Source organism: Nomascus leucogenys, chromosome 16, assembly GCF_006542625.1.
Source record: "Nomascus leucogenys isolate Asia chromosome 16, Asia_NLE_v1, whole genome shotgun sequence".
Classification (NCBI taxonomy): Eukaryota; Metazoa; Chordata; class Mammalia; order Primates; family Hylobatidae; genus Nomascus; species Nomascus leucogenys.
In genome coordinates this window covers 57,311,307-57,334,418 of record NC_044396.1, presented here as the reverse complement: position 1 = coordinate 57,334,418, position 23,112 = coordinate 57,311,307, and the positions used below count along the sequence as shown (strand labels likewise).

General features: G+C 35.8%; 1 pseudogene; it reads left to right on the top strand.

The window, feature by feature from the left end:
* Positions 1-20,340: 20,340 nt before the first annotated feature.
* LOC100598726 lies at positions 20,341-22,403 on the top strand (annotated as a pseudogene).
* The last annotated feature ends 709 nt before the right edge of the window (positions 22,404-23,112 follow it).

Below are 23,112 nucleotides of genomic sequence, written 5' to 3'. Positions count from 1 at the left end.
CTACCTATCTATCATCAATCATCTATCACATATCTATAATCTATCATGTACCTACTTATGGTTTTAGTGTTATTGATTGCTGATTGCAATTATAGGTTGGTTGTATCTCCTTTGCACTCCCTTGAATGGGAACCAGTATTTATTGAATATTGGGGTTGAAATAACCCCAATATTTCAACATAGTTTCTTTTCTATTTTCCCTAAGTGTCAGCCGGTCTGAGAAATAAACAGAAAGAGTACAAAGAGAGAAATCTTACAGCTGGGCCTCTGGGGGTGACATCACATGTCGGTAGGTTCCATGATGCCCCTTGAGCCACAAAACCAGCAAGTTTTTATTAGGGATTTCAAAAGGGGAGGGGGGTACGAACAGGGAGTAAGTCACAAAGATCACATGCTTCAAAGGGCAACAAAAGATCACAAGGGCAGTAGGGCAGAGCAAGATCATTAGGCCAGGGAGAAATCAGAGTTACTGATGAGGTTCCATGTCCCGCTGGGCACGTATTGTCTTGATAAACATCTTAACAGAAAACAGGGTTTGAGAGCAGACAACCGGTCTGACTAGAATTCACCAGGCTGGAATTTCCTAATCCTAGCAAGCATGAGGGCACTGCAGGAGACAAGGGCATATTTCTTTTTTTTTTTTTTTTTTTTTTTTTTTTTGACAGAGTCTGGCTGTGTCCCCCAGGCTGGAGTGCAGTGGCACCATCTCGGCTCACTGCAAGCTCTGCCTCCTGGGTTCATGCCATTCTCCTGCCTCAGCCTCCCGAGTAGCTGGGACTACAGGCGTCCGCCACCATGCCCTGTTAATTTTTTTGTATTTTTAGTAGAGACAGGGTTTCACTATGTTGGCCAGGATGGTCTCGAACTCCTGACCTTGTGATCCGCCCACCTCGGCCTCCCAAAGTGCTAGGATTACAGGCTTGAGCCACTGCGCCTGGCCGACAAGGGCATATTTCATCCCTTATCTTCAACCGCATAAGACAGACACTCCCAGAGCTGCCGTCAACAGACCTACCCCTGGGAATGCATTCCTTCCCCAGGGTTATTCCTTGCTGGTAAAGGAATTCAGCAATATTTCTCCTATTCGCTTTCTGCTAGAAGAGAAATATGAGTCTGTTCTGCCCGGACCTGCAGGCAGTCATACCTTTTGGTTATCTCCCTTGTTTCCTGAAAATCGCTGTTAACCTGTTCTTTTTTAGGATGCCCAGATTTCATATTGTTCAAACACACATGTTTTACAAACAATTTGTGCAGTTAAGGCAATCATCACAGGGTCCTGAGGCAACATACAACCTCAGTTTACAAAGATGATGGGATTAAGAGATTAAAGACAGGCATAGGAAATTATAAGAGTATTGATTGGGGAAGTGATAAATGTCCGTGAAATCTTCACAATTTATGTTCAGAGATTGCAGTAAAGACAGGCATAAGAAATTATAAAAGTATTAATTTGGGGAACTAATAAATGTCCATGAAATCTTCACAATTTATGTTCTTCTGCCATGGCTTCAGCCGGTCCCTCCATTAGGGGTCCCTGACTTCCCTCAACACTTTGTATGTATCTCTTCCTAAACCCTTTTCTTCTCTTTACTTTTGCTTCATTTTTTCATCTTCATTTATATTATTCTCTGTCACCTGCTGATCTTTCCATGATGTTTCTTTGTGCTCTTTGTAATATACTTCTTATTTCCTAAATGATTTAGGCTGTTACTTCTATTTTTTTTTTTTCTGAATTCTGTTAGCCTTTTTTCACATTTTCCCGTTACGTGGTCATCTTTTCTCAGACACTTTGTATTTTTGTATTTCATGTTCCTGTTTAGCAGTGGTTATTTCACATTTTTATTTTGTTTTGTTTTTAACTCAGATTGGAATGTTTCATCTTGCTTTTTACCTCCTTAGTAGAAACATTTTACTGATGGGTTTTTATCACATATAAGAAATATATATTGTTATTTTCCTTTGTTTAATTTTTTTTCTAGTTTAGAGACAGATTAAATTTATTTTCTGTAACCTTATATTTGAATAGGATGCGTTTTTGTAGATTACCAAAGAGCAATAAGGAATAAGTACAGATATTTCTTCAAGATATAAAATTGTGCTTGTTGTCTCCCCCTACTCAGGACATTTTCCATTATTCTCCATTCTGCTCTCACCCCCAGCGTGTTCACCTGCATTGACTTTATCAATAACCTCCCTTGAATTTGGTTACTAGTTGGATTTAGCCAGTACAGAGCTCCAGTAGGAGACTGGAATGAGGAAGAACAAAGAGGCCAAATGAATTATTCCCCTGACTGCTTCCTGTGGAAGTCACATTTCATCTCAAGGCAGCTCTTTCTACATGTCTCTCTCCTTCAAATTCTGGAAACTCCTACCATTAGTTGTCCCTTCAGGTCAAGGATGATAACAGCTGTTGTAAATAGTCCACACCCTTGAAAATAGTTCCTTGATTAAACTCTCCTCATGTTATCCATTTTGAATAGGACCCTTGCTGACCCTTATATTTGAATAGGATCCATTTTTCTAGACTACCAAAGAGTAATAAGGAATAAGTATAAGGAATAAGGAATAAGTAATAAGGAACTCTACTTCTCATTCCTACAGCAAATAACTTAAAATATGTCCCTTTCCTTCATCTACTCATTGCACGTAGATACCTTATGCCCATTTATGATTTTCTATTTATTTAACTATATATTTAGTTCCCACTATATATATATATATACACACTATATATAGTACCCTAATATATATATATACTATATATACATAGTACCCTAATAGCATCTCTAGCTCATCACCTGCTTTCTTCCATTTTGCTTAAATTCCATTTTGCTTAAAATAGTCATACTCGACTTCCCTTGCTTGCAACAAATGAAAGTTAACTTTTGCATGTGCTTTTGTAGTCAATGATAGTACATTTTCTTTTTGCATCTAACAACGAAGTAGAACAATAAGTGAGATTTACAATTCCATAGTCTTAGGAAACAATGATTGCTATATCACAGAACTTAATACTGAAATTTTTAACCAGTGCAATATGGTTACAAGAGAAAAACATTAATTATACTCCTTAGGATAACGCTGCAAAGATTTTTTTTTAATGGGGTTATTGCATTCACTATGACCACATACTTGGTGTAACTCCACATTTTCTGAAATGGTGGATGGTAAAATTGATGATAGTAAAAACTCTATTTTATCAGATATATCAAAACTTTTATAATGTTATTGTACTTGAGGTCATTATATATCATTAGACATATAAGATGTGATCCATTAACACTTGCTAGATTTTGAATGTCCCATCTTGTTTGCAACCTTTCAAATATAGCCTTACTCACATGTGGTGAGAAACATTTTCAAAGTTTCACTCATTTTATTCTCAATATATTTTCCAGTCTTTTTTTTTTTTTTCAGGAGAATAAGAGATTCCCTTTAGGAAAAAATGTGCTGGTTAAAATTAACTGGTTCAATATTTTAGAGGATAGTATTATACTCACATTAATTCTTTAAATTCAGACTCAGGCAAAAGCGGCTAATATTGCCTTCTATGTAATTAGTTATTAAGGCATGATAGAGTGCATCAAAAATACCAATCTGAAAATTATCAATGTAATTAAAATGGTATGGATGTAGGGTATAAGTAATTTTATTTTAAAATGGTGAGTTTTGAAATTTTTAAAGGAAATATTCTCTGAAACTTTAGAAAGTATTACTAAGTATAGTTCTAAGTGTTCTTTTCTTTGTGCCATGAACTATAAATTTCAATTTAAAAAATTTTAAAAATTTAATATATGTGGTATTTATATACAATGGAATTGTAGTCAGTAATAAAAAGGAATAAAATATTTATACATACATATAAAGTAGATGAATCTTAAAATAATTATGCCAAATGAAAGAGGCCAGGTTAATAAAAAGAGTACTTATTGTGTGATTCCAGAGATGTAAGATTCTATAGAATGCAAATTAATATATATTGACAGCAGATCAGTGATTGTCTTGAAGAAGGGGAAACTACAAAGGGACACAAGGAAACTTATAAATAATAGTTTTATTTATTATATTGATTTTGGTGATTGCTTCTTAGAATATTCAAATGTTAAAATTCATCAAATTGTACAGCTTAAATATGTATGTTTAGTGTTTGTCAATCATGCCTCAATAAAGCTGTTACAAAGAAAAAATACAAAAGAAGGAATTCCATTAGTAAACACAATGGTATCGCTGATATAAGACTAAATCTCTTGCTGTAATAATTTCTATCAGAGTTGGATAAAATATATAAAACAAGTGTTTGCAGGTATTGAGAAACATCATTGGAAGAAGGTCAGCATACACAATAAGCTTCACATTCAACCCAGTTGTCTCCTTGAGGGAATTGCCAAAATATGACCAAAGAAATAGAATACAGCAGCTTTACTGAGTGGATGATACACATACTGGATTTTGGGGCTGCCAAAGCAGTTGTAATTTTAAGGGCAGAACACGGAGAGAATGAAGCCAAACTATGCAAAAAGTTTCTCCTTGCATCACTGGTAACTCTTAAACTGCACATACCCAAGATAAGACCCATGTGAGACCTAGGAACAATGTTTGCTATGAAGTTGAGAGCTAAGCGGAGACTTCAGAAATCACGTTTTGGAGAGACATTGAAGATCAGCTCCAGCGAGTACAGAGACCTTGATGAACAGCCTAAACATTGAGGTGAGATCCCAGAAAGGTCATTCCCTATGATTAAGGGCTACACAGTAGGAGTAAGGGAAATAGAACCACTATTTCAAATCCCCAAACCAAACTTCGACAGCATCAATGTGATCTACTAGTAATTGATCTACCACCCAGAATAAAAATAAACACTCTTTAGTGGAAAATAACATAATCCAGAATTCTAACATGTAACATTAACAATGCCTGGCACACAATTTAAAAAGGATCAAGTGAATAGTCTATAACTGCTAAATACATCTGACATTAAGATGTTTTTGAAAAGGATTAAAAGCATAATAGAGGAGAAGACAGAATTAATGGTCAAGGACAGATACAAAAAATACCTTAAAAAAGCCCACATATAACTGAATGTAAGAATGAGGTAAAACTTAGGTAAAAGGTCTAACATACATGTACGCTTACTTTCAAGAGGTGAAAAGAAAAAAATGGAACAGAAACAATATTTGGCAAAATAACTGCCCCCTCCGCATCCCCGCAATTTCCAATTCTGATGAAGGCATTAACTCACAAAATGCTCTGCAAATCCTAATCATCATAAGTAAATATCAAATTAAATTACTAAAAAATAAAACTTATATAAAAATATTTAAAATGACCATAGAACAGAGTCATATTTTCTTTAGAGGAAAAATAAAACTAGAAAGAAATAATTTTCTTAACAGAATCTTTGGGAGCCAGAAGATGATAGAATTTCCTCTTTGAAATGCTGAAGAACCAAAAGGAAAGCAAAACAAAACCAGAAACCTTAACTTAAATTTCAATATGTAGTGAAAAAATCTTTACAAATAAAAGCAAAGTAAAGATTCCCTCAGACAAAAACTGAGGAAATGAAATATTAGCAGATTTGCACTAGAAAATCTACTGAAGAAAGTTCTTCAGTTGAGTAAAATGACTCCAGAGAACAGAATCTATGTGAAAAAAAAATTAATAGCACCAGAAAGGGTAGATATGTGGAAAAATATATAAGATTTCTTACTGTCTAAAGCAATGATAACAGCAATCTCTATGGGACCCAAAAAGTATGAAAGTAAAATACATGGCAATAGCCTAAGTGTTTAAAAAAAAAAGAGGTACGTTAAAAAACAAAGGTAAATAGATCTAAACAACAATTTAGTAAGATTCTTTCTTTGTTTGAAATATGATAAAAATATAAATTTATAGAAGTTTTTTAAATAAAGTAAGGAAACATTAGCAATTTCTAAAGAAACAATAAAAATACAATAATAAGACAAAAGACATAAAAAAGCTAATTTAAGAAATAAAATGGCTTTGGGAGGCTGAGGCGGGTGGATCACGAGGTCAGGAGTTCAAGACTAGACTGGCCAATATGGTGAAACCCCATCTCTACTAAGAATACAAAATTAGCCAGGCATGGTGGCATGCCTGTAATACCAGCTACTCAGGAGGCTGAGGCAGGAGAATCACTTGAATCTGAAAGGCAGAGGTTGCAGTGAGCCGAGATTGCACCACTGCACTCCAGCCTGGGCAACAGAGTGAGACACCATCTCAAAAAAAAAAGAAAAGAAAAAAGAAATAAAAATGGAATACAAATAAATCACTGATTTTAAAAGGAAAGAAATAAAGAATAGAAGAACAAATAACAGATGGTATAAATTAAAACAAAATTATTAAGATAGTAGACTAAAATTCAACTACATCAATAATTGCATCAAACATATATTGATAGAATATGTCAATAAAAAGACAAAGATTGCCACATTAGCCTTTTTTTTTTTAAAAAAAAAACATCCATCTATATGCCATTTACAAAGTATGCTCTTTTTTTTCCTTCAACTTTTAAGTTCAGGGGTACATGTGCAGGATGAGCGGGATTATTACATAGGTAAATACGTGCCATGGTGGTTTGCTGCACAGATCATCCCATCATCTCGGTATTAAACCCAACATCCATTAGCTATTCTTCCTGAGGCTCTACCTCCCCCAGCCTCCACAAGCTCCAGTGTGTGTTATTTCCCCTCAAGTGTCCATGTGTTCCCATCATTCAGCTCCTACTTGTAAGTGAGAACATGTGGTGTTTTGTTTTCTGTTCCTGTGTTAGTTTGCTGAGGATAATGGCTTCCAGCTCCATCCATGTCCCTGAAAAGGACATGATCTCATTCCTTTTTATAGCTGTGTAGTGTTCCATAATGTAGATATACCACGTTTTCTTATCCCTTCTATCACTGATGGCCATTTAGGTTGATTCCATATCTTTGCTATTGTGGATAGTACTGCAATGAACATATGCATGCATGTATCTTTATTATAAAATAATTTATATTTTGGGGGGTATACACTCAGTAATGGGATTGTTGCGTCAAATGGTATCTCCGCCTCTAAGTCTTTGAGGAATTAGCACACTGTCTTTCACAATAGTTGAACTAATTTACACTCCCACCAACAGTTTAAAAACATTTCTTTTGCTCCAGAAGTACTCCAGCATCAGTCATTTTTTAAGTTTTTAATAATAGCCATTCTGACTGGTGTGAGATGGTACCTCATTGTGGTTCTGATTTGCATTTCTCTAACGATCAGTGATGTTGAGGCTTTTTCCATATGTTTGTTAGCCACATGTGTGTCTTCTTCTGAGAGGTGTCTGTTCATGTCTTTTGCTTAGTTTTTAATGGGGTTGGTTTTTTTCTTGTAAATTTGCTTAAGTTCCTTGTAGATTCTGGATATTAGACCTTTGTCAGATAGATAGATTGTAAAACTTTTCTCCCATTCTGAAGGTTGTCTGCAAAACGTACTCTTTAAATATAAATACAGACAGTTTGAAACATAGCTGATGGAAAAGTTATGCCATAAATACATTATTCAAAAGAAAGCTAGTGTGAAAATATTATCAGTCAACAGACTTTAAAGCAAAACATATTAAGAGAAATAAAGATATTTTACAATTATAAAACATTTGAATCAGTAGGAATATATAACAATTTTAAATTTGCATGCACTTGAAAACTGCTTTAAAATATGTAAACCAAAAGTTAACAGATTTAAAATGATAGACAATCCAAAATCTTAGTTGAAGAATTTAACACACCTCTCTTAATAACTGATAGAACAGGCAAACAAAAAAAGAGCAATAAGGATGTCAAAGTTTTGAATAATACCATTAACCAACTTGATCTAATTGGCATATTCAAATATGCCAATTAATTACAGAATATACATGTTTTTCAAGTACATTTGAAACATTTATCAAAATGGATCATAGAGCACTTATGCAAGCCTTATACATTTCAAAGGCTTGATATAGTGTATTTTTTTCCGCCACAGTGCAGATTAATTAGAACTTAAATTATAGGAAAAAAACTTGGAAAATGCAAATTATGGGACAGCAAATGTTTCAAAAGCAAAATAGAGTTCAGGACACAATGGAACAACATCTTCACAGTGCTGCTAATGAAAAGCTGTCAAACTAGAATTCTGTAATTTATACTCATTCAAGAATGAATAAATAAAATAAAAACATTTTTGCCGAGAAAAAAATCAGGATTTCCAAAGGACATATATTAAGAGTTATAAAAATTCCCTTTGAAGGAAGAATTTTATGCCAAATTAATAAAAAAATCATGAACATTCTTCTAGCCTTCCACATAGGAAAGGGGAAATACACAACTCCAGCCCACTCCAGCCATCCTGCTCCACCTAAGTGGCAAACAAAGCAGCAATACAAAACAAAAAACCTGAGAAATAACAGTGAAGTTTACAGGCCAGGGGCACAGGCTCACCAAAAGATGGAGAATTAATCATAAGATAGACTGATAAGATTCATGCCAGAGTCAGATATGGCAGGAATGTTGGAATTATCAGGCCAGAAATTTTTTTTTACACTATGACTAATGTGCTAAGGGAGTTAATGGAAAAAGTAGATAGCCTATGCAACAACGGAATGAAAGCAGAAGATAGAAATTCTAAGAAAAAATAAAGAAGTGCTAGAGATTTAAAAAAATGTAATTGAACTGAAAAATGCTTTTGATGGGCTCATTAGTAGACTGGACACACCTGAGGAAAGAGTCTTTATGCTTGAGGATATGATAATGGAAACTTCCAAAACTGAAAGGCAAAGAGAAAGAAGAATAGAAACAGAAGTACAGAATATCCAAGAACTATGGAACACGTACAAAAAGTATAATACATATTTAATGTTGATACCAAAAGAAGAAAGAGAAAAAGGAACAGAAGCAATATTTGAAACAATAATTAATGACTGAGAATTTTCCCCAAATCAAGTGGATGATTGGATAAAGAAAATGTGATATATAAATGTGGTGTGTGTGTGTGTGTGTATATGTATACATATATATATATATATAGTATACACATATGTTAAAAAATAACAGATGTTAACGAGGATGTGGAGAAAAGGGAATGCTTATACACTGTTGATGGAAATGTCAATCAGTGCAATCTCTATAGAAAACAATTTGGAGATTTCTCAAAGAACTAAAAATAGAACTACCAATGGATCTGTAAGTTTCTTCATCCAGTCATCCAATAATGGACACTTAGGTTGATTTCATATCTTTGCTATTTTGAATAGTGCTGTGATAAACATATGACCACAGGTATCTTTTTGATTTAATGATTTCTTTTCCTTTGGTTATATACCCAGTAGTGAGATTACTGGATCAAATGATACTTCCATTTTTAGTTCTTTGAGAAGTCTCCATATTGTTTTCCACAGAGGTTGTACTAATTGACATTCCCACCAACAGCATATAAGCATCCCCTTTTCTCCATATCCTTGCCAACATCTATTAATTTTTGACTTTTTAGTAATAGGCATTCTGATTGTTATAAGATGCTATCTCATTGTGGTTTTAATTTGTACTTCTCTGATGATTAGCGATGTAAAGAATTTTTCATATGTTTATTAGCCATTTGTATGTCTTCTTTTGAAAAATGTCTACTTGTGTCCTTTGCTCACTTTTCAATGGAGTTATTTGAATCTCTTTTGTAAAGTTGCTTGAGTTTCTTTTAAATTCTGGATACTAGTCCCCTGTCAAATGCACAATTTGCAAATATTTTCTCCCAGTCTGCAGGTTGTCTGTTCACTCTATTTTTGCTGTGCAGAAACTTTTTAGTTTAAGTCAGTCTCATTTGTCTGTGTTTTGTTGTTGTTGCATTTGATTTTGAGGTCTTAATTATGAATTTGTCTAGACCAATGTCCAAAAAAGTTTCCCCTAGGTTTTCTTCTAGTATTTTTTATAGTTTCATGTCTTATATTTAAGTCTCTGACCTATATTGAATTGATTTTTGCATATGGTGAGAGATAGGAGTTCAGTTTCATTTTTCTCCACATGGCAATCCAGTTTTTCCAGCACCATTTATTGAAAAGGGTGTCCTTCCTCATTATATATTTCTATTTACTTTTTCAAAGATGAGTTGGCTGTGGATATGTGGCCTTAGGAAAAAATCATGAAATTCATATGGAACAAAAAAAGGAGCCTGAATAGCCAATATTCTATGCAAAAAGAACAAAGCTAGAGGTATCATATTACCTGGTTTCAAATTATACTGCAAGCCTATAGTAACCAAAATAGCATGGTATTGATATAAAAATAGACTGATATAAAAATATTCTGTTCCAGATCAATGGAACAGAATAGAGAAGGCAGAGGTTAAAAAATAAAAGAAAACAACCTTAGCTGCAGATAGGCAAAGATAAAAATTACATCTTACTTCTTAGAAATTATGAAAGCAAGAAAAGAGTGGAGTGAAATATTTAGTGTTAAGAGAGAAAAATCACCAACCTAGAATTCTGCACACTGCAAAATTATCCATCAGAAGTGAAAGAGAAATGCTTTCTTGATAAACAAAAATTGATAGAACCATTGCCAGTAGACCTGCCTTGTGAGAAATGTTAAAAAGAAGTTCTACAGAAATAAAGAAAGTAATATAGATCAGAACTTCAGGTCCATATAAAGAAAAGAAAAACATTGGAGAATGAATAAGTGAAGGTAAATAAAAACTTTTACTTTATTTGTCTTATTATTGGTTGATGTAACAGATAACAATTTTTACAAAAAATAGCAACAATATATACAATTATGTATGCTTATGTACATGTACACAGGCATATGTCTTTTTATTGCTTCCCTTTATTGTGCTTTAAGGATATTGTGCTTTTTACAAACTGAATGTTTGTGGCAACTATGGACTGACAAAGTCTATTGGCACCATTTTTCCAAGCGTATATACTTATTTTGTGTCTCTGTGTCACATTTTGGCAATTCTTGCGATGTTTCAAACTTTTTCATTATCATTTTATCTGTTATTGTGATCTGTGATCAGTGAACATTGATGTTACCATTGTAATTGTTTTGGGGTGCCACAAACTGCACCATATAAGAGAGTGAAATTTATTGATAAATGTTGTGTGTGCTCTAATTGTTCCACCAACTGATCATTCCCTTGTCTTGTCTCTCTCCCTTTTTTTCAGCCTCTCTATTCCCTGAGACACAATATTGAAATTAGGCAAATTATTACCTTACATGACCTCTAAGTATTCAAGTGAAAGGAGGCATTTCACATCTCCCACTTTAAGTCAAAACTTAGAAATGATTAAACTTAGGGAGGAAGGCATGTCAGAAGCAAAGGTAGGCTGAAAGCTAGGCCTCTTGCACCAGCTAGCCAAGTAGTGAACACAAAGGAAGAGTTTTTGAAAAAAATTAAAAGCACTACTCCAGTGATTCCAGGAATAATAAGAAAGCAAAACAGCCTAATTGCTGATATGAAGAATGTTTGAGTGATCTGGATTGAAGGTCAAATCAGCATCAACATTCCCTTGCATGAAAGCCTAGTCCACACTAATGCCCCAACACTCTTCAATTACATAAAGACTGAAAGAGGTGAGGAAGTTACAGAAGGAAAGTTGGAAGCTATTATTGATCGATTCATGAGGTTTAAGGAAAGAAGCCATTTCCATAACATGAAAGAGCAAAGTGAAAAAATGATAAAGTATAAGAGGCAAGGAATCCAGAAGATCTAGATAAAATCATTGGTGAAAATCTAAACAATAGATTTTTCAATGCAGACAAAACAGTATTCTACTGGAAAAAGATGCCATCTAGGACTTTCATAGCTAAAGAGAAATCGACCTGGCTTCAATGCTTCAAAGGACAGGATGACTCTCTGTTAGGGGTTAATGCAGATGGTGACTTTAAGTTGAAGCCAATGTCCATTTACTGTTCCAAAATTCTTAAGGCTCTTAAGAATTATGTGAAATATACTCTGTTTGTGTAACATAAATGGAATGACAAAGACTATATGAGAGAACATTTATTTGGAGCATGGCTTATCCAGTATTTTAAGCCCGCTATTGAGACCTACTGCTCAGAAAAAAAGATTCTTTTCAAAATATTATTGCTCATTGACAATTCAGCTGGTCATCTAAAAGCTTGGATGTAGATGTGCAAAAAGATTAATGTTTTCATGCCTCCATAAGAGTGTTTTCATGCCTGCTAACATAACATCCATTCAGTAGCCCATGGATCAAGTTGCTTTTAAGTCTTATCATTTAAGAAACATATTTTGTAAGATTATAGTTGCCATAGACATTTATTCCTCTGATGGATCTGAACAAGCTAAATTAAAAAATTTCTGGAGTTTACCATTCTAGATGCTACTAAGAACATGATTCATATAAGGAGGTCAAAATGTCAACATTAACAGGAGCTTGAAATAAGCTGATTCCAATCCTCATGGATGACTTTGAGGGGTTCAAGATTTTAGTGGAGGAAGTAATTGCAGATGTGGTGGAAACAGCGACAGAACTAGAATTAGAAGTGGAGCCTAAAGATGTGGCTGAATTGCTGCACTCTTATGATCAAACTTGAATGGATGAGGAGTTGCTTCTTAAGGATGAGCAAAGAAAGTGGTTTCTTAAGATGGAATCAACCGCTGGTGAAGATGCTGTAAACATTATTGAAATGACAACAGAGGACTTAGAATATTACATCACGTATTTGATAAAGTAGCAGCAAGGTTTGAGAGGATTGATTTCAATTTTGAAAGAAGTTCTACTATGGGTAAAATGCTTTCAAGTCACATTGCGTGCTACACAGAAATCTTTCATGAAGGAAAAATTAATTAATGTGGCAATTTTCATTACCATCTTGTTTTTAAAAATTGCTACAGCCACCCCAACATACAACAACCATTACCCTGATGAGTCAGCAGCCATCAACACTGAGATGAGAACTTCCACTAGCAAAATGATTATGACTCACTGAAGGCTCAGATAATTACAAGCATTTTTAAGCAATAAACTTTTTTTTTTTTTTCTTTTTAGATGGAGCCTTGTTCTGTCGCCCAGGCTGGAGGGCAGTGGCGCGATCTCAGCTCACTGCAAGCTCCACCTCGTGGGTTCACGCTGTTCTTCTGCCTCAGCCTCCCAAGTAGCTGGGACTACAGGCGCCCACCACCACAACCGGCTAATTTTTTTTTTTTTTTTGTATTTTTCAGTAGAGACGGGGTTTCACTGTGTTAGCCAGAATGGTCTCAATCTCCTGACCTCGTGATCCGCTTGCCTTGGGCTCCCAAAGTGCTGGGATTACGGGTGTGAGCCACCGCGCCCGGCCTCAATAAACTATTTTAATTAAAATTTGTATATCATTTTAAGACAATGCTATTGCATACTTAATATACTACAGTGTAGTGTAGACATGACTTTTAAATGCACTCAGAAACCAAAAAATTCATGACTTGCTTTATGTGACATTTATGTTATTGCAGTAGCATGGAACTGAACCTACAATATCACCAAGATATGCCTGTATATATGCTTTTGTATGTTCATGTATAAGTAAAATAAATTACAGCAATGACACAAGGGACAGAAGGGAGGAATTTGAGATTTTTTTAAATTACAAGGTACTTGCATAACCCATGAAGTTGTATAATGTTATTCAAAAGTGGACCCAGCTGGGCGCGGTGGCTCACACCTGTAATCCCAGCACTTTGGGAGGCCTAGGTGGGCAGATCATGAGGTCAGGAGATCGAGATCATCCTGGCCAACCTGGTGAAACCCCGTCTCTACTAAAAATACAAAAAATTAGCTGGGCATGGTGGCACACTCCTGTAGTCCCAGCTACTCGGGAGGCTGAGGCAGGAGAATTGCTTGAACCCAGAAGGCGGAGGTTGCAGTGAGCCGAGATCGTGCCACTGCACTCCAGCCTGGGGACAGAGTGAGACTCCATCTCAAAAAAACAAACAAACAAACAAAAAGTGGACCTATATTAGTTGTTGCAAAAGTATATTGCAAACTCTAGTGCAATGACTAAAAAAAATAAAAAAGTATAATTAATATTTCAAGAAAGGAGAGAAAAGGGAATATCTAAAATGCACTTAAAACCACAAAAAGAAAAAAAAACGTGGAAGACAAAAATAAGAACCAAGAACAAGTACAACAAATAGTAAAGTGCAAAAGGTACAATAGATATTAATACAAATATATCAATAATTATCTCAAATATAAATGGCCTAAATACATCAAAGAAAAGACAGAGGTTTCCAAATTGTATCAAAAACAAGACTCAACTATATGTTGTCTGTAGGAACTCACTTTAATTATAAAGACACATATAGATAAAAAGTAAACAAAGATACGCCACGCTAAGAGTGATCAAGAGTAGTTTCAGACAGAGCTGACTTCACTGCAAGGAAAGTTGTCAGGGATAGTGGAGCATTACCTAATGATAATTGGGCAAATACTTAAAAAAGACATAATGATCCTTAATGTGTATATGTATGCACTTAAAAATAGCACATCAAAATACATGAGGCAAAATCTGATATAACTGTGTAGAGAAATAGATGAATTCACTATTATAGTTGGTGACTTTCACACCCCTTTGTCAGAAATGGACAGATCCAGCAGGCAGAAAATCAGTAAGGATGGTCTAACGGAACATCATTGTTAATAAACTGTATTTAACTGAGGTCTATAGGCCACTTTATCACAAACAGGAGATTACCTTCTTCTCAAGTATACGCAGAACATTCACCAAGACAGACCACATGCTGGATAAGAAAATAACACCTTAACAAGTTTAAATGAATATAAATCATACAATATTCTGTTCTCAGACCACAGTAGAATTAAACTATAATTAATAACAGAGTAGCATGGAATCTGTGAATTGCTTTTGGCAGTATGGCCATTTTCACAAATTGATTCTTCTTATCCATGAGCATGGAATGTTTTTCCGTCTGCTTGTATCCTCTCTGATTTCCTTAAACAGTGGTTTGTAGTTTTCCTTGAAGAGGCTCTTCACTTCCTTTGTTAGCTGTATTCCTAGGTATTTTATTCTCTTTGTGGCAATTATGAATGGGAGTTCATTTATGATTTGGTTTGTCTGTTGTTGATGCATAGGAATGCTTCTGATTTATGCACAATGATTTTGTATCCTGAGACTTTGCCGAAGTTTCTTACCAGCTTAAGAAACTTTTGGGCTGAGTCCATGGCGTTTTCTAGATATAGGATCCTGTCATCTGTAAAGAAAGATAATTCAACTTCCTCTCTTCCTATTTGACTACGCTTTATTTCTTTCTCTTGCCTGATTGCCCTGGCCAGAACTTCCAACATTATGCTGAATAACAGTGGTGAGAGAGGGCATACTTGTCTTGTGCCAGTTTTCAAGGGGAAAGTTTCCAGCCTTTGCCCATTCAATATAATATTGGCTGTGGGTTTATCATAAATGGCTATTATTTTGAGGCATGTTCCTTCAATATATAGTCTATTGAGAGTTTTTAACATGAAGAGATGTTGAATTTTATTGAAGGCCTTTTCTGCATCTTTTGAGATAATTATGTGGTTTTTGTCTTTAGTTCTGTTTATGTGATGTATTACATTTATTGATTTGCATATGTTGAACCAGGCTTGCATCCTAGGGATGAAGCCAACTTGATGGTAGCGTATAAGCTTTTTGATGTGTAGCTGGAATCAGTTTGCCAGTATTTTATTGAGGATTTTTCCATCAACGTTCATCAGAAATACTGGCCCGAAGTTTTATTTTTGTTGTTGTTGTTGTAGTATATCTGCCAGGTTCTGTTATCAGGGTGATGCTGGCCTCATAAAATGAGTTGGGGAGGAGTCCCTCCTTTTCTTTTCAGAAGAAATAGTACCAGCTCCTCTTTGTACCTCTGGTAGAATTCAGGTGTAAATGCATCTGAACCTGGGCTTTTCTTGGGTTGGTAGGCTATTTATTACTGCCTCAATTTCAGAACTTGATTTTGGTCTATTCAGGGATTCAACTTCTTCCTGGTTCAGTCTTGGGAGCATGTATGTGTCCAGGAATTTATCCATTTCTTCTCGATTTTCCAGTTTACTTGCATAGAGGTATTTTTGCAATCTATCCATCTGACAAAGGCCTAATATCCAGAATCTACAAGGAACTTAAGCAAATTTACAATTTTCTTGTAAATTTTATTGAGGATTCAATAAACAACTCCATTAAAAAGTAGGCAAAGGACATGAACAGACACTTCTCAAAAAAAGACATATATGCAACCAACAAACATGAAAAAAAGCTCAGCATCACTGATCATTAGATAAACGCAAATCAAAACCACAATGAGATACCCTCTCACGCAAGTCAGAATGGGGATTAAAAAGTCAAGAAACAGCAGATACTGGCAAGATTGCAAAGAAATAGGAATGCTTTTACACTGTTGGTGGGAATGTAAATTAGTTTAACCATGTGGAAGACAGTGTGGTGATTCCTTAAAGATTTAGAACCAGAAATACCATTTGACCTAGCAATCCCATTATTGGGTATATACTCAAAGGATATAAATCAGCCTACTATGAAGATACATGCACGCAAATGTTCAGCGCAGCACTATTCACAATAGCAAAGACATGGAATCAACCCAAATGCCCATCAATTATAGACTGGATAAAAAAATGTGGTACATATCCACCATGGAATACTATGCAGCTATAAAAAGGAATGAGATCATTTCCTTTGCAGGGACATGGATGGAGTTGGAAGCCATTATCCTCAGCAAACTAACACAGGAACAGAAAAACAAACACCACATATTCTCACTTATAAGTAGGAGCTGAACAATGAGAACATATGAACACAGGGAGAGAAACAACACTCACTGGGCCTGTCAGGAGAGGGTGGATGGCAGGGAGAGCATTAGGGCAAAGAGTTAATGCATGCTAGGCTTAATACCTATGTGATGGGTTGACAGGTGCAGCAAACTTTCATGGCACACATTTACCTATGTAACAAACCTGCACATCTTGCACATGTATCCCAGAACTTAAAAATAGTAATAATATTGAAAAAAACAGAAAGTTATCTGAAAAATCTCAGAATATTTGGAGATTAAACAACATACTTCTACGTAACCCATGGATCAAAGAAGAAATCTTAAGAGAAATTTTAAGATACGTTGAACTAAATGAGAAGGAAAATACAATTTATCAAAATGTGTGGAATACAATGAAAAGAGTGTTCAGAGGAATATTTATAGTATTGAATACATGTTTACAGAAAAAGAAAAACGTAAGATTAATCACTTAAGCCTCCATCTTAAGAAACTAGGGGAAAAGGTTTAAATTAAATCCAAAGTAAGGAGAAGAAGATAAATAATAAAAATTAGAGCAGAAATCAATGAAATTGAAAAAATAAAACCAATAGAAAAATCAACAAAACCGAAAGCTGGTTCTTTGGAAACATCATTAAAATTGATAAGTCTTGGCTGGGTGTGGTGGCTCATACCTGTAATTGCAACACTTTGGGAGGCCGAGGTGGGCAGATCACAAGGTCAGGAGTTTGAGACCAGTCTGGCCAAGGAGTTCGAGACCAGTCTGGCCAACATGGTGAAATCCAGTCTCTACTAAAAATACAAAAATTAGCCAGGCATGGTGGCACATGCCTGTAGTCCTAGCTACTCAGGAGGTTGAGGCAGGAAAATTGCTTGAACCCGGGAGGCAGAGGTTGCAGTGAGCTGGGATTGTGCCACTGTACTCCAGCCTGGGCAACAGAGAAAGACTCCACCTCAAAACAAAAGAAAAAATAAAAAAATTGATAAGTCTCTAGCCAGGCTAACAGAGAGAAGGGAAGAGGGAGTGGGAGAAGAGGGAGGCAGAGGGAGAGAGTAAGAGAGAGAGAGAGAAGACACAAATTACTAATATTGTAAGATCACCACAGATCCTATTGAAACTTAAAGGATAATAAAGAATTATGAACAACTCTATACCCACAGATTTTATAACCTAGATGAAATGAGCCAATTGCTGAAACATATAATATTACAAAATTTAATCAAGAAAAAATTGACAATATGAGCATGGCTAATCTAGTAAATAATTTGAATCAATAATTTATTGCCTCCCAAAATAGAAATCACCAGGTCCAAACAGTTTTATTCATGAAGTCTACCCAACATGTAAGGAAGAACTATGCCAATTTTCTATAATCTATTCCAGAAGATGATGCAGAAAAAGTATTTTTGAACATATCCTGTGACACCAGCATTACTCAAACACCAAAACAAGACAAAAGGCATCATGAGGAAAAAACAAACACACAACCAAGCTAAAGACCAATATGGTTCATGAACATACATGCAAAAATTCTCAACAAAATATTAACAAATCATATTCAGCAATGTCTAAAAAAATTATCCACCATGACCAAGTGGGTTTTATACCAGGTATGCAAAGCCGATTTAACATTTAAAATCAAATAGTGTAATCTATCACATCAACGAACTAAAGAAGAAAAGCCACATGATTATATCAACAAATGCAAAAAATGTATTTGACAAAATCCAACACCTATGCATGGTAAAAACTCACAGCAAACCAAGAAAAGAATATTTACAAAAAACCTACAGCTAACATCATATTTAATGGTAAGAAACTTGCAGATTTTCCACTAAGATCAGGGAGAAAGCAAGGATGTCTCCTCTCAGCACTGCTTTCTACTATCATACTGGATATCTGGCTAATGCAATAAGACAAGAAAAGGAAATAAAATTGGAAAGAAGAAATAAAACTATGGCCACAGATGAATTGATCATCTATGTAGAAAATCCAAATAATCAACAAAACAACTCCTGAAACTAATAAATAACTAAAATAAGATTGCAGGATACTAGGTTAACATACAAAAGTTAATTACTTTTCTACATATAAACACAGATGCAAAAATGTACAAGTGAAACTCGAAATTAAAGACACTTTACCATTTACATTAGCACCTCCCAAAGTGAAATACTTAGGTATAAATCTAACAAAATATGTATAAGATCTATGTGAGAAAAACTGTGAAATTCTGATAACACATATAAAGAATAACTAACTAAATAAAAAGATATACCATGCTCATGGATAGGAAGGCTTAATATTGTCAGTTCTTTTCAAGTTGATCTATAGATTTGATGCAATCTCAATTTTAAAACTCAGCAAGTTATTTTGTAGATAACAACAAACTGATTGTAAGGTTCGTTTGGAAAGGCAGAACACCCAGAATAGCCAACACAATATTAAAGCAGAAGAACAAAGTCAGATGGCTGACACTACATAACTTCAAGATTTACTATAAAGCTACAGTAGTCAAGACAATGTGTTGTTGGCAAAAGAACGAACAAGTAGATCAATGGAACAGAATAGAGGGCCAAGAAATAGGCCCACATACATATGGTCAACTGATCTTTTCCAAAAGTGTGAAGGCAATACAATAGAACAAGGATGGTCTATTCAACAAATGATGCTGGAACAACTAAATATCTACATGCAAAATATAAATCTTAGATATACACTTAACATCTTTCACGCAAATTAACTCAAAATGGATGATCAACCTAAATTTAAAATACAAACTATAAAACTCTAGAAGATAAGCTAAAATAAAATTTAAATGATCTTGGAAATAGTAATGACCTTTTAGATAAAACACCAAAGGCATGATCCATACAATAAATAATTGATAAGTTGGACTTCATTAAAATTAAAAACTCTTGCCTTATGAAAGATGATGGCAAAAGAATTAGGATAAGTCACAAGCAGTGGTGACTGAGGTGGTTGGGACAAGATGCATGAGGAGGTTGGTTGGAAGGGATCGACCAGGGGACATGACATCAGTGGCTGGAGGCAGTACTTGAGCTTGAAAGACGGTGCTTGTGAAGACTCTGGCTGCTTCTCCCCTCCCCACCAGTAGTAATTTCTGGAGAAAACACATTCACAGTTAGTACTTTCTACAGATGCTAACATTTGGTGAACGGTTGCTCTTGGTCACAAGATTTAGAAGACACAATATCCATCCTCCTAGATTGGTTCTCTTTTCATATGGATCTTCTGTTTCTATGTTTTTTTAAGAGAACTTTTTGGGAAATATTTTGGATTACAATTGTTCATCCTTATCTATGCAAAGAAAGTAAAGATATTGTTGGGATTTTTAGGAGCTTTTCCTAAAATGATTCTCATACACCTTAGAAGTGCTTGAGGAAGAGTAATCAAGGTGGCATGAACCCTTAATCTCCTGGCTGCATGCACGGTCATTGTTGAAGCAAATGCCGACATAATTTAACACTCTTGGTGTATTAAAGAAAATAAGTTTGCAAATAAGCATATTAAGTCTACTGATGGAGCCTGTGGGCAGTGAATATTTATATGAGGACTCTGATCCTAGAGGCAAATAACAAGATGCAGAGGCTGGAAAGCATATAGAATCAGGAAAAAAGTTGTTTAAAATGACCCACAATGTTAGGAAAAACATTAATGTGATTGGCTAAGGCTTGAAGGATCTCTTCCAGCACCAGCACAGGAGGACATCAGTGTCTCCATACCATGTGCAGCAAATTCAGGCCAATCCAGAACCTGAAATGGATCTGGAAAGCCAGAATGCATGTGCTGAGACTGATGGTGTCTCCACCCACTCCACAGCTCTGAATCATGTCCTACAGAAGATTAAAATACCACCTTAGATGAAGAGAGGAACAAGCTTGAGTAGTAGGTAGGACAAGCCAGAAGGCCCAAGGGAAGTTACCAAATCAGGAAATATGGCTAGGAGATGAAAGCTGTTATGCAGTCAGGTCAACCCAGGTCTTCATCCACAGCTGATTCCCCTATCAGCTCCACTATAATGGAAATAACTTGTGCTGCTGCTGCTGCATGTCTGCCAAGAGAGGAGGGAACTGCAGAGTGGATTAAGTGGTTGGAAGTAAGCAGCCTCACCCAGACATCTAGTGCAGTGGTCTCCAGTACTAATGGCAGCATTCACACAGACTCCATGGATGGAACGGCAGACCCTTGGTGAAAAAAAATCCTGCTATTGTTCACCTGCAGCAGAAGATCCTGATGCTCACATAACAGAGCAAGATTGCACAGCCTGGGATGACAGCATTGCTGAGTACTTGAAGCTTGCCAACAGCTCGAACAAGTAGCAGGCTGGCTGAATCAAGCAGGACTTTGAGAAGAAGAACCAGAAATCTGCCCAAATCATCCTCCAGGTACAAAAGAAGCTTGAGCACTACCACAGGAAGCTGTAAGAGGTGGAGCAGAATGGGATCCCCCAGCATCCAAAGGATGCCTTTAGGAACATGAAGCAGGGTCTGAAGGATGTGGGAGTGAAGGTGACTGGCTTTAGTGAAGGTAGGGCAGGTGGTGTCAAAGGTAGATTTTCCAGTTTCTCTCAGGCCAGCTATTCAGCAGCAGGGACCATGGTCTCAAAGCCCAGAGATTTTGCCTCAATAATTTGGAACAAATTTGGCAGTACAGACAACATCTGTAACCTGAAGTACTGTTTAGAGGTAGGGCAAGTGGATGATGAGGGGAAGGCTTTGGGAGTGATTTTGAACTTTCATTGATGCCATCCTGAAATATGGCAGTCAGGAAGATTGTCCTAGGACCATTTTAGGCTCAGCGTGAATTAACAGCAGCACTGGTGGCATAACTGTAGGAACATCCAGCTCCAAAAACAATACCCTGCACATACAAAGCCTGGGATTTGATACACTATTACATGAGATCCAGGAGATCTGAGAAACCCAGGCCAGGCTAGAGAAATCCTTTGACACCCTCAAGGAACATTATCAGAGATACAATTTGTTAATATTGAAGACCTTATGGGAGGAGTGAAATAGATATGAATGATTAGAAGAATAACAAAATGACCTAAAGGAGCTTCACCAGAATGAAATCTTGAACTTGAAGAAGGAATTGGCCAGCAGGGAAAAAATTTGCATATCAGGATGGGCCTGGGAAATCCAGGATGCATGCCAGACCTGCGTCTCTAAGATAGAGCTGGATATTCATGATGCAGCACTAGCAGGTGGTGGAGCTAAAAGGGCTGGAGAATGCTACTGCCTGGAATCTTCTGGACAAAGTCATCGACATCCTGCTGGCTGTCATGAGAGTCCTTTTGGTCTTTTTCTCCATGGTAGCCAACAGTGTGGCCCCCCTTATGAAAACTTGCAATGCAGTGTTCAGTACTTTATTCCCTGTGGTTTTCATTGCCTTTCTCTGGAAGCACCAGGCTGCCCCCCTCAGCTATGTGAAATGATTCTTTTCATCCCCAAATGATGCTGGCACAGAAGGCATTGTTCATTTTTCTCTGGCAAATGCATGCAACAGGAAGTTAGACAGCAACTTACCGACTCTGAAGTTTTCTACAACCAAAGGGTTGAGTGAATCTGTTTACGTATAGAATGATGTTTTATTCACAAGAGACATAATTACGATAGTACTTTTTATATTTTATCCAAAAATTTTTTGGGGTGAAAATCTTGGATAATTTTTATGTAGCATGATTTTCTTTGGAATGTGAATCTTAAACAGTTATTTAACATGAACCAACAATCTGAAGTATACAGCTGTTGTCTACGTCCATACCACCCTGAACACACCAATCTCATCTGAAGTATACTGCTGAAAGAAAAGAACGTTAATGAGCAATAAGGAATTATCGGAAGTTTCAGAGTTCACTGGTAATAGTAAATACACAGAAAAACAGAATATTATAACATTGTAAACTAGTCATATCTTGACTAGAAAGATAAAGGGGGAAGCAATCAAAAATAATAACTACAACAACTTTTCAAGATATAGACAGTACAATAAGATATAAATAGAAACAACAGAAAGTTTAAAAGTGGGAAGATAAAGTGTGAAGTTTTTATTAGTTTTTCTTTTGCTTCTTTGTTTATACAATTAAAGTTCAGTTGTTATTAGTTTAAAATAATGGGTTATAAGGTATTATTTGCAAGCTTCATGGTAACCTCAAACCAAAAAACATGCAACGCATACACAAAAAATAAAACAAGCAATTAAAACATACTATCTGACAAACTCACCTTCACCAAAAGTAAGACAGGAAGGAAGGAATGAAGGAAGAGAAAACTACAAAAGAAAACCTA